Raw genomic sequence first — 9,824 nt, 5'->3', positions numbered from 1 at the left:
GCCCCCTGTTTGATCGAATCGCTGACGTTGTTGACTCTAGAACAAAATGTTTTGATTCCTAGGATTATATATATATATTGGAGAGTAGGATTCTTTTTACTCATCAGTCCCTTCGTCGCTCTGGTGAGGCCTTCTAACGTAGAGTTTTGACTCTTCTCTCCTCAAATTTCATGAATTTTTTTTAGGATCACACGGGTATCTTGGAATCGTTCCGATGGTTTTGTGACGAGAACATTGTTCCTAGTGCCTCCCAACATTTAGGGGTTGTGGTACTGTCCCGGGGAGTTGAGCTCCGAGGCGTTGTCGTCACAATTTTATCATTGCAGTTCTGGAATACCTGAGTTCACCGACATCGAAAATCTCGTTTATGCAGTTGTTGGTGAGATAACCTCGACGCCACCCAGTATTGTGGCGGGAGTTCGGGAGTATTTCCATAACTCATATTACGGATGCTTTTTGAAGGTTGAGGTACATGATTTCTGAAGTTTTCTTGGTTATGTGTTGAAGGATGGATACAGCTGGATGTAGGAATTGTTAGGTTGGGTGAGATATTATGCTTCCCCTGTATCCCCAACACCTGATTGCATAACCAGAAAGTTTCGGGAGTTTATAAGTGGGAATTCAAGTATCTCGTAGGATATCTTTCCAACAGACACATGATACGATATGGGATGTATCATATGTTTGTTTCCGGCTTATTTTGCAAGCTAACCCTTTGTTTTGATTCAGTTGTGGTATTCAAGTTGCTTCGTAGTCAAGTGTTGATGCCATACCTTCCTTAAGAGGTGTCCTCATATTTCTATGTGGATGCTAATCCTTGTTGATCATTGAGTTTGTCATCTCAATTTCTTCTCAACCGGTGTGCTTCTCTTCAAGTGGATCCGATCATTTCAACATTCGCAAGATCACCTCTCAGTTTTCCCAATGTTGTTCATTTCGTTCGTCCCAAGCTACCTTTGTTTTCCCACCCTCCCACCCTTTTTACTTCAAGAAATTAGATGTCTTAATCAATTATCCATTTTATTCATGTGAAGTCTCTCCATTCGTCTTCTTCTGCGTTCTTATCCGGTGATTCTCAGGAAGATACTAACGGAGCTTCAAGTTATCATTCTTCGTTCTCTTTTCTTCTCCGGTGGATCCAATTCAAGCTTTCGTGTTGATCGTATCCTTTTCCTCATTTCAAATGTTTTCTCATGCCGGTGCACCTCTTTATCATTCACCTCCCACTACTCATTTGTTTCGGAGTGCTAAAGATATATCGAAGATTCGTGTTTCCACCCTGCATTCGTTCAACCTATTCTGAGGTTGTTATCTCATTCAAGCCATTTAATTCAACCGGCGCAATCTCTCTTTTAAATCATTCCAACAATGTTTCTCTTGAGTGGGCCCTAACCAACAGGTCTTTTTCCAGGATCTTATCTGACTCTTCTAATTATCACGGAGCTTCTCAAATTCATTTCAAAGTTTCACCTAAGAATGATTTCTCATCAGTCAAATATATCCTCCAAGTTCGCTTTCATATTCTTTTCATCCTTGTTTCAACCTTTATAATTTTCATTCCAGAGTGCCTCAACAATTCATGGTGGTGTTTCCCATCGTCATTCTCTGCTTTTGAAGACTAAAGAAGAGTTTCTCTTAAATCTTGCTCCGTTCTCGTGAAGATTCATGGTCCTAGCTTGTTGCCACCCTCTCATAATTATTTTTGATTGTGAGAATTCTTTTCACCCTTCCGGAGCAAATCAGGAGCCTTTTCAGTTTGATTCTCCGGAGCCCATCATCTCTGAATTACTCATTCTGAGCTTTCAGCTCTCGTTCTCCAAATCTTACCGGTGCATCGTGCAAATATCCTCTAATCAGTTCATGATCTCTCCATTCTCATGTATCTAAATTTCCCCAAGTATCTTTGCTCGTTTTCAAATTCTTACCGGTGATTCATCCCTTTACTTTGTTCATTTTTCAATTCTTACGGTGGTTCGTTCAAGATTTCTTTTTCTCTGTTATCATATCAATTCATTCGTTGTTTCATTCCTACCGGTGGTTCGTTGAGGACCTTCTCAAGTTATCTATATATCTCTCTTAATCCTTTCTACCGGAATAAGTTGTATGCAATTTGTTGATTGTCATCAATTTAAATTGGTGAAGGATACGCATAACATAATTCTTATTCTTGCTTCATCCAAATGATGGATGCATTCTTCCAGAGTTTGTTCATGATGAGTAAATCCGCGGTTCAAGTGCTTCCTACTTTTCCTGGAGTTTCAAAATCTCTCAACTATATCACCACGTTGTTTCATCTAAATCATCACAAGGCTTCACCTTATGTTCTCAACTTCCTTTTCTTTTTGATTATTCTTTTATTACCGGAGTTCTTCTTGGAGGCTCAACATGGTGGTTCGTCAGGGGTTCTTTTCATTCTCTAATTGTTCTTCAAGTTTTTCTCTCGAAGTTATGATCCGCCAAGCTATACTCTCAAATAAACATGGTGCTCAACACATGTCTTGTTTTGAGGAGTTCAAGCATTTCTTCATCTTGCATTCCGAAGTGCAATTCTTGTTCTTTTATCTTTTGAGGTGGTGTTATGTCACTATTGACAATTTCCCTTCGTGTTTCGTGATGCACAAGCTGTCCGAAATGACATATTTTAAACCCATCATTTTGAATTCGTTCATGAGAGCCTTTGCAACCCATCAATCTCTTCATTGGAATTATCTTGGGTTATATTTCACCTAAAGCTTTCCCTAGGGATTATTGATATTTTATGTGCTCATAAATGACCCAAGTTCTTCATTTATCCTTCTGGTGAAATAATTTTCTCGTCTCCTTGTTGATATCAATCCAATCTATTGTTTCCGTTAGTGGTAGAATTTCACCTCATAATTTTGAGATGTTTTCCATAAGCTCACTACAAGTTTATTTGTTTTGTTGTTGTTTTTTTCCAACAACTCCGTTATAACCTTCTTGGAAGGGTGCTCTCCAAGCTCTTTTGTGGCAGAAGTTGTCATTTTCTTCTCCATTCTTTCATTCCAATGATCGATCCTCTATTCTTTCTCTCGGAGGCTTTGTGATGTTGCTCTTTTCACTCATCATCTTGAATTGTGAGGATCGTGTTCTTTTCGTGCTTATCCTTTTAACCAAAGTGTCCTGTACTCTTTTCAAGTATCTTCTCATCTTGTCAAGATCATGTTCAATTCCTTCCATTTACAGTCAAAGTCCTGTCCAAATTATATCATTCTTATTCCTTCTCTACCTTGTTTTAACCGGACTGTTGTGGCTATCATTCCTCTTCTAATCGGAGTCTCATCCAAGTGCATTCATTTTGCCAAGTCCATATTATTGCCTTCCATTTCTAACCGAGGTGTTGTCAAATTTGATCCTTATCGTTCCTTGTACATCTCATTTCAACCGGAGTGCTTGCATGTACTTCTTTTCCATTGCAACCTTTTTTTTCTGATGTCTTTCAACCTACAAGGTTCTTGTAATGTTCCTTGTTCCTCTTTTCTAATAGAGTGTTTTCAACTTTGTGCATCTTCGTTGTATTCTTTCGTTCAATTTGTTCAACCTCTCAAGGTTCGTGGTTTCACTAGTTTGTCAAAGAAGCAACTTACTTTTACCTCTTCTCTTCCTCTTCCGTTTCCCTCCAGTGCCATCCTAGATCTCGGGACGAGATCCTCTCGTAGTGGTGGAGTGTTGTGATGCCCCAAGACCGGAGCTTCAGGTGCCTTCCATGATTTTTGGGTTTCGTCGTGTGATTTGTTTGGTTCGTTGAATTCATCATTGCATCATGTGCATTGCATCATGTCATCATGCAACCTGTTTTAAAACTCAACTAAATAAATTGCATGGATCTTTGGTCCCTTTAAATCGAGGAAATTCACATGGTGATTCTCTTTATAATTTATCCTCCCAATATTAGGGAGCTATATCAAATATTCCTTTAATTTGGAATTATCACAACACACTTGCAGAAATAATCTCATGCCTTTTCTACTTTGAGTTGATCCCGAAACCTTGCTGACAATTCCTTCTCCATTTATTGAGGCTCCTTTGAAAATCTTAACATTTTTGGACACTTCTAATTCCCAGTCCTTGTTCAAACCTTTGAATTAAATTCAAATGACTTTGAATTTAATTCTTGCAATCATGGCCACTCCTTTTGTTCATGGACCTTGCACATTTTGTGAGTCCGGGGAAATTATCCAAGTGCCCAAATTCCTTCTCCAACCTTTTCTTTCTCTTATTTATTGCTTTGCTATTTGCTATTTTTATAAATAAAAAGAAATGAGAAAGAGAGTAGGAGAGAGCAGCCCAGCAGGCCCCTGGCCGTTTTCCTCTCCACTGGGCCGGCCTCCCAAGGCCCAGCCGCCCCTCCTAACCCTAGCACACCCCTGGCATCTCCCTCATCTCCCTCCAGGCTGCCGCTCACGCACGCATCAAGCCATGAGGCCGCGATCGATCCCCTTTTCCCTCTCTTCAATCTCCCTTGCAGCGCCCCAGTCCGCTCGATCCCCTGTCTCTCCTGCCATTTCCCTCGACCCTCTCCTCTGGTTCTCCTAGTGCAGGCAGAGGGGCCGCGCATCGTGCCTGATCCATGGTCTTCCCCTTCCTCTCATCGCGGTTCTCCTCGCTGAACCTCCCCGAGCTGGAGCCTCCACCTCCGTCGCCATGGCGCTGCGGCCCTGTCGCTTCCCTGCCTCTCTGTTGCGCTAGGGACTCGAGCCCTCCACCAGCAGGTCGCCCCATCACGCCTCCTTTTCCCTGTCTCTCCTTCGTTTATTTTCCTTTCCCTGGTTCTCTCTTAGTTTCTCTCTAAAGAACCTGCCATGGACGCCCAGGTGCACTGCTCCAACCCACGCCTCAGGCGTCCTTGCCGTCGTCGTCGCCTAGCCAGGAGGCCACCTGATCTGGACGCCCACAGACCTCCGGCCATCTTCGGTTGCAGCCCGCTGGCCTCGTTGCTCCTCTTGTCACTGCCAAGACGCGGCAGCCAGGGAGCCCAAGACCGCCTTCGTGGTTTTCGCCAAGTTCGTCCACCGCCAAATGAGTTGGAGATCCATTGATGCATCTCCATGTGGAACCTAACAAGTACAACTGGTTTCCCCAAGCAACACACCGCAAGTGCCAAGTACCTCTGCCGACGGCCCCGAACATGTACGAAATGTGTACCACTACGCGGGATTCCTCGGACGCCAAGTTCCACGATGTGTCAAGTTCCTCGCCGTGACCCCGAACATCTACAGAAACTCGTGCAATTATGAACGCAAACGACTACCGTAGACCCCAAGTTACTCGTATTCTCCAAGTTCCTCTTCGAAACATGTACCACTACCATCGCCAATATCGCGAGTACCTCTACTGTCGTCATGTACCCCTACTTCCACTACCGTCGCGAGAACAACTACTTCCTCTATGAACTCGAACCGCTCTAAGAATGCTCCCTTGGAAGGTATAACCGCCGGAACAACACCCGTGGACTAATGCTTGTGATGTGTTGTATGAGATGCTCTTGTTTGGCCGTGTTCGCACCGTGTTCGTTTTGTCACTCGTTTCCTTGCCACCGATTCGTGGGACACCTGGTATCCGGGATCACTCCCCGTACCTCTTGCACATTCCGTACATCTCACATTTGTTTCTTGCACCGGCATCTCAACTAGTTGTCGGATCATCGGAACATTGCCGTGGCTCCATTTCCATTTTCGCCGCTATGACACCCCTTTCTTTCTATCGTGGCGACCAAATGCCCCATATCATCCTGATGTCAACATTTTTCATAGCATTGCTTAAAACTTCTACATGTCAACTGCATCATGATAACACCACCAATAATATTTAAATTGTTGTTTACATTAAATTGCTAAATGCATAGGGGGATTTACCAGATTTGTTGTTTGTTATATCCGGCCCCATTGAAATTGTTTAGATAGTATAGTTTTGTTATGCTTCACCCTTGCCATGTTAATCAACATTTAATATTGTTGAGTACCTAACCGGGAGTGAACTAAATAATTAATGTGGTATTCCGTCAATATGCAACTCATTGCATATTGAGCTCCACTTAATTTGTAGTTTTTTTGTGCACTTTGCCATGCCATGCCTCATTAAACCGGACAAGCATCATACTTGGTTGTGCATCCCGGCACGATTTTGTGATGGTTGTTTACTGTGTTGCTTGTTTCTTTCCGGGTTGCTTCTCTCGTTAGTTTCGGTTTCATTCTGGGAGTTGTGAGGATTCGTTCGACTATGTCCTCTTGTCTTCTTCATGAACTCGTTCTTCTTCCTTGCGGGATTTCAGGCAAGATGACCATACCCTCGAAATCACTTCTATTTTTGCTTGATTGTTGTTCGCTCTTTTGCTATGCCGTGATACCTACCACTTGCTTTATCATGCCTCCCATATTACCATGTCAAGCCTCTAACCCACCTTTCCTAGCAAACCGTTGTTTGGCTATGTTACTGCTTTGCTCAGCCCCTCTTATAGCATTGCTAGTTGCAGGTGAAGTTGAAGTTTGTTCCTTGTTGGAACATGGATATTGTTGGGTTGAAGGCTCGGCATTATTATATCTTGTTTACTTTAATGCATATATATACTTGGTAAAAGGGTTGAAGGCTCAGCCTTATGCCTGGTGTTTTGTTCCACTCTTGCCGGCCGAGTTTCCACCGGTGTTATGTTCCTTGATTTGGCGTTCCTTACGCGGTTGGGTGTTATGGGAACCCCTTGACAATTCGCTTTCAATAAAACTCCTCCAGCAAGGCCCAACCTTGGTTTTACATTTTCCTAACAACCTAAGCCTTTTTCCCTTGGGTTTCCGGAGCCTGAGGGTCATCTTTATTTTAACACCCCCCTGCCGGGCCAGTGGTCCTCTGAGTGTTGGTCCGAAACGAGCTGCCTGCAGGGCCACCTCGGGGAAACTTGAGGGTTGGTTTTACTCGTAGCTAGTCTCATCCGGTGTTGCCTTGAGAACGAGATACGTGCGACTCCTATCGGGATTTGTTGGCACATCGGGTGGCTTTGCTGGTCTTGTTGTACCATTGTCGAAATGTCTTGTAACCGGGATTCTGATACTGATCGGGTCTTCCTGGGAGAAGGATTATCCTTCGTTGACCATGAGTGCTTGTGATGGGCTAAGTTGGGACACCCCTGCAGGGTTTTGAACTTTCGAAAGCCATGCCTACAGTTATGGGCAGATGGTAATTTGTTAATATCCGGTTATAGAAAACTTGACACTTAACTTAATTAAAATGAATCAACCGCGTGTGTAGCCGTGATGGTCTCTTTTCGGCAGTGTCCGGGAAGAGAACATGGTCTCGTGTTATGCTTGAACGTAAGTAGCTTCAGGATCACTTCTTGATCACTATTAGCTTCTCGACCGTGCTTTGCTTCTCTTCTCGCTCTCATTTGCGTAAGTTAGCCACCATATATGCCAGTGCTTGCTGCAGCTCCACCTCACTACCCCTTTTTCTAGCTTCAAGCTTAAATAGTCTTGATCGCGAGGGTGTGAGATTGCTGAGTCTCCGTGACTCACAGATACTTCCAAACAGATGCAGGTGCTGATGATGCCAGTGCTGGGGACGCTACCAAACTCAAGTGGGAGTTCGATGAGGATTCGGGTCGTTACTATGTTTTTTCTAGTTGATCAGTAGTGGAGCCCAGTTAGGGCGATTGGGGATCTAGCATTTGGGGTTGTCTTCCTTCATTTTGGTTCCGTAGTCGGACCTGGTTCGTAATTTGGATGGTGTATGTTTAACTTGTATTTGTGTGAAGTGGCGATTGTAAGCCAACTCTCTATCCCTTTCTATTCAGTACATGGGATTGTGTGAAGATTACCCCTCTTGCGACAAACCTACGATACGGCTATGCCTCTAAGTCGTGCCCCGACACATGGGAGAAATAGCCGCATTGTGGGTGTTACACCGGCAAATATGTATTTTTTCATTAATATGTGGATAAACAAGTAAAACATTACAGAGTACAAATACATATAGAAGAGATTACATATTCAAGACTAAAGTTTGGCAAATGCCTACATGTTTTAGATTGAAAAATATAAGTGCCCCATAATCACTTTCTTGTGCCTCTCCTCCTAGGAACTACAGTGGGAGGCAAAGAGGGAAAAAGGAGCGTCTGCGCAGAAGCCCAACCTGACCCCATCAGGGCACGCGGGATGCAGCTTGACAACATCAGGAGTGCGCGGACGAAGGTGAGGGATGGAGGGAGCGGCTAGGCGATGCCCTGGTCACCGCCACCAGGCCAACAGGACGTGGCATCATGGACACTCGCAGGGAAGACGAAGCCGGAGCCCAGGAAGAAGCCTGTCAGATTCCAGCTGGAAGATTGTTGGAGGAGGCGGAGACACCATCCACACCGAACACCCCGGCAAATCACCTTGCCGGGAGAAGATGCGGGTGAAGATGGTGATGCCACCAGCACCATGCTGACGGTGAAGGTGTGGCTAGTGTTCAGCCAGAGTCGGAGTCATCGTCCTCCCCATCGGTGCCGCCTTCATCGCCGTCACTATCCTCCTCGTTACTATCGCTTGAGGAGGAGCTTTCGTCATCGTTCGAGCACTCCACGTAGCACCCTAAGCGAGCACCTGAACGCCTGAAGACCTTGATGGAGAGCAGGGTGGCGTCCATTAACTTGAAATGAAGAATGTGCCCCGCCGCCAAGCTATGGGCACAAGCCAAGGTTTTCCAGTCGTGCCAGAGAAGCATGATATGAGGTGTAGGGAACTCTACGTCCGCCCGCATGCTTCCATTGCAGCAACTCCTCATGTGCAGCCTCAGTCCCGATGGCTGTTCTACCTCCATCACTCATGCGAATGGAGTTGGAAGCCGAAGACGGCTGCGCGGAGGCCCGCGCAGCTTCACGATGAATTCTAGCGGATGGTCCCCGACGTGGCCTTTGTTCGGGCCTAGGGTAACGGGAGGAGGGCGATTAAGGCACCGCCACGCCATGTCGGCCGTGTCCTCATCCTCTACCGCCTCCTCTCACGCTGGGCTCCGCCCCTACGTCCCCAGTGGGAGGAGGGTGGTGCTGTCAAGTGCAGACCCTCATCGCCACCATTGGAGTACCACCACACCCTCTCCACCTTACCATGGTGGAGGGAATATGCTAGGAGGAAGGAGGAGATGTGTCTGAGTAAACGTGGCCGGGGGCTGGCTCCTCACCCAAGAGGCAACAGCCCCACTCCGCCAATCTGACTCCTCTGCGTCACTAATGGCGCATAGAGTCAAGGCTGCCCTCCTGCGCCTATCCATGGTGCCTGGCTTTCTGACATGGCACTCCTTCCCGCGCCCTCTGTCGTGGAATTGTCACGATAGATGTCCTCGTGAAAAGGACTTAGTAGTGAGGTCAACACATCTATGTGATAGCTTGAGAGGGGTTGAACGGGACGAGAGATGCGAGGCTTTTATCCAGGTTCGGCCCCTCACGGTGGAGGTAAAAGCCTACATCCTGCAACATTGATATTGATGATGATGGTCATGATTACAAGGGTGCTCTATCTCGAGAACTATTGACTTGTTTGTCTAAACCTAACTTGTGAAACTTGTGGAACCCTATCCCTCTTGGGGTGCCATGCCCCTCCTTATATAAGTTGAAGGGGCGGGTTACATGAGTAGTCCTAGTAGGATTAGGACAAGTCTATCTTCTATTACAAGCCGAATACAAGTCCAGGTCTTGCTTCCTTGTAAGGAAATGTTCCTTATGCTTTCCTCTTAAGCTGGCCCACCATAGCTTGAGCCAGACTCGCCATGAACCGCCTTCTGGGCCACCGGGTCTTGTCGCTCCTCTGACCCACCTGTCGGGTCACCAATGAGTCACCTGC

General features: G+C 45.7%; 1 long non-coding RNA gene across 1 annotated transcript; it reads left to right on the top strand.

Annotated features, from left to right (window-relative positions):
• Positions 1 to 4,192: 4,192 nt before the first annotated feature.
• LOC123147082 (uncharacterized) lies at positions 4,193 to 5,496 on the top strand. The gene is made up of 2 exons (XR_006473047.1): positions 4,193 to 4,730; positions 4,833 to 5,496. It is a non-coding gene; the product is annotated as an uncharacterized lncRNA (long non-coding RNA).
• The last annotated feature ends 4,328 nt before the right edge of the window (positions 5,497 to 9,824 follow it).

This window comes from Triticum aestivum, chromosome 7A, assembly GCF_018294505.1.
Source record: "Triticum aestivum cultivar Chinese Spring chromosome 7A, IWGSC CS RefSeq v2.1, whole genome shotgun sequence".
NCBI classification, from domain to species: Eukaryota; Viridiplantae; Streptophyta; class Magnoliopsida; order Poales; family Poaceae; genus Triticum; species Triticum aestivum.
Note: the sequence above shows the minus strand (reverse complement) of the source record. Positions and strands in the feature narration are given on the sequence as shown.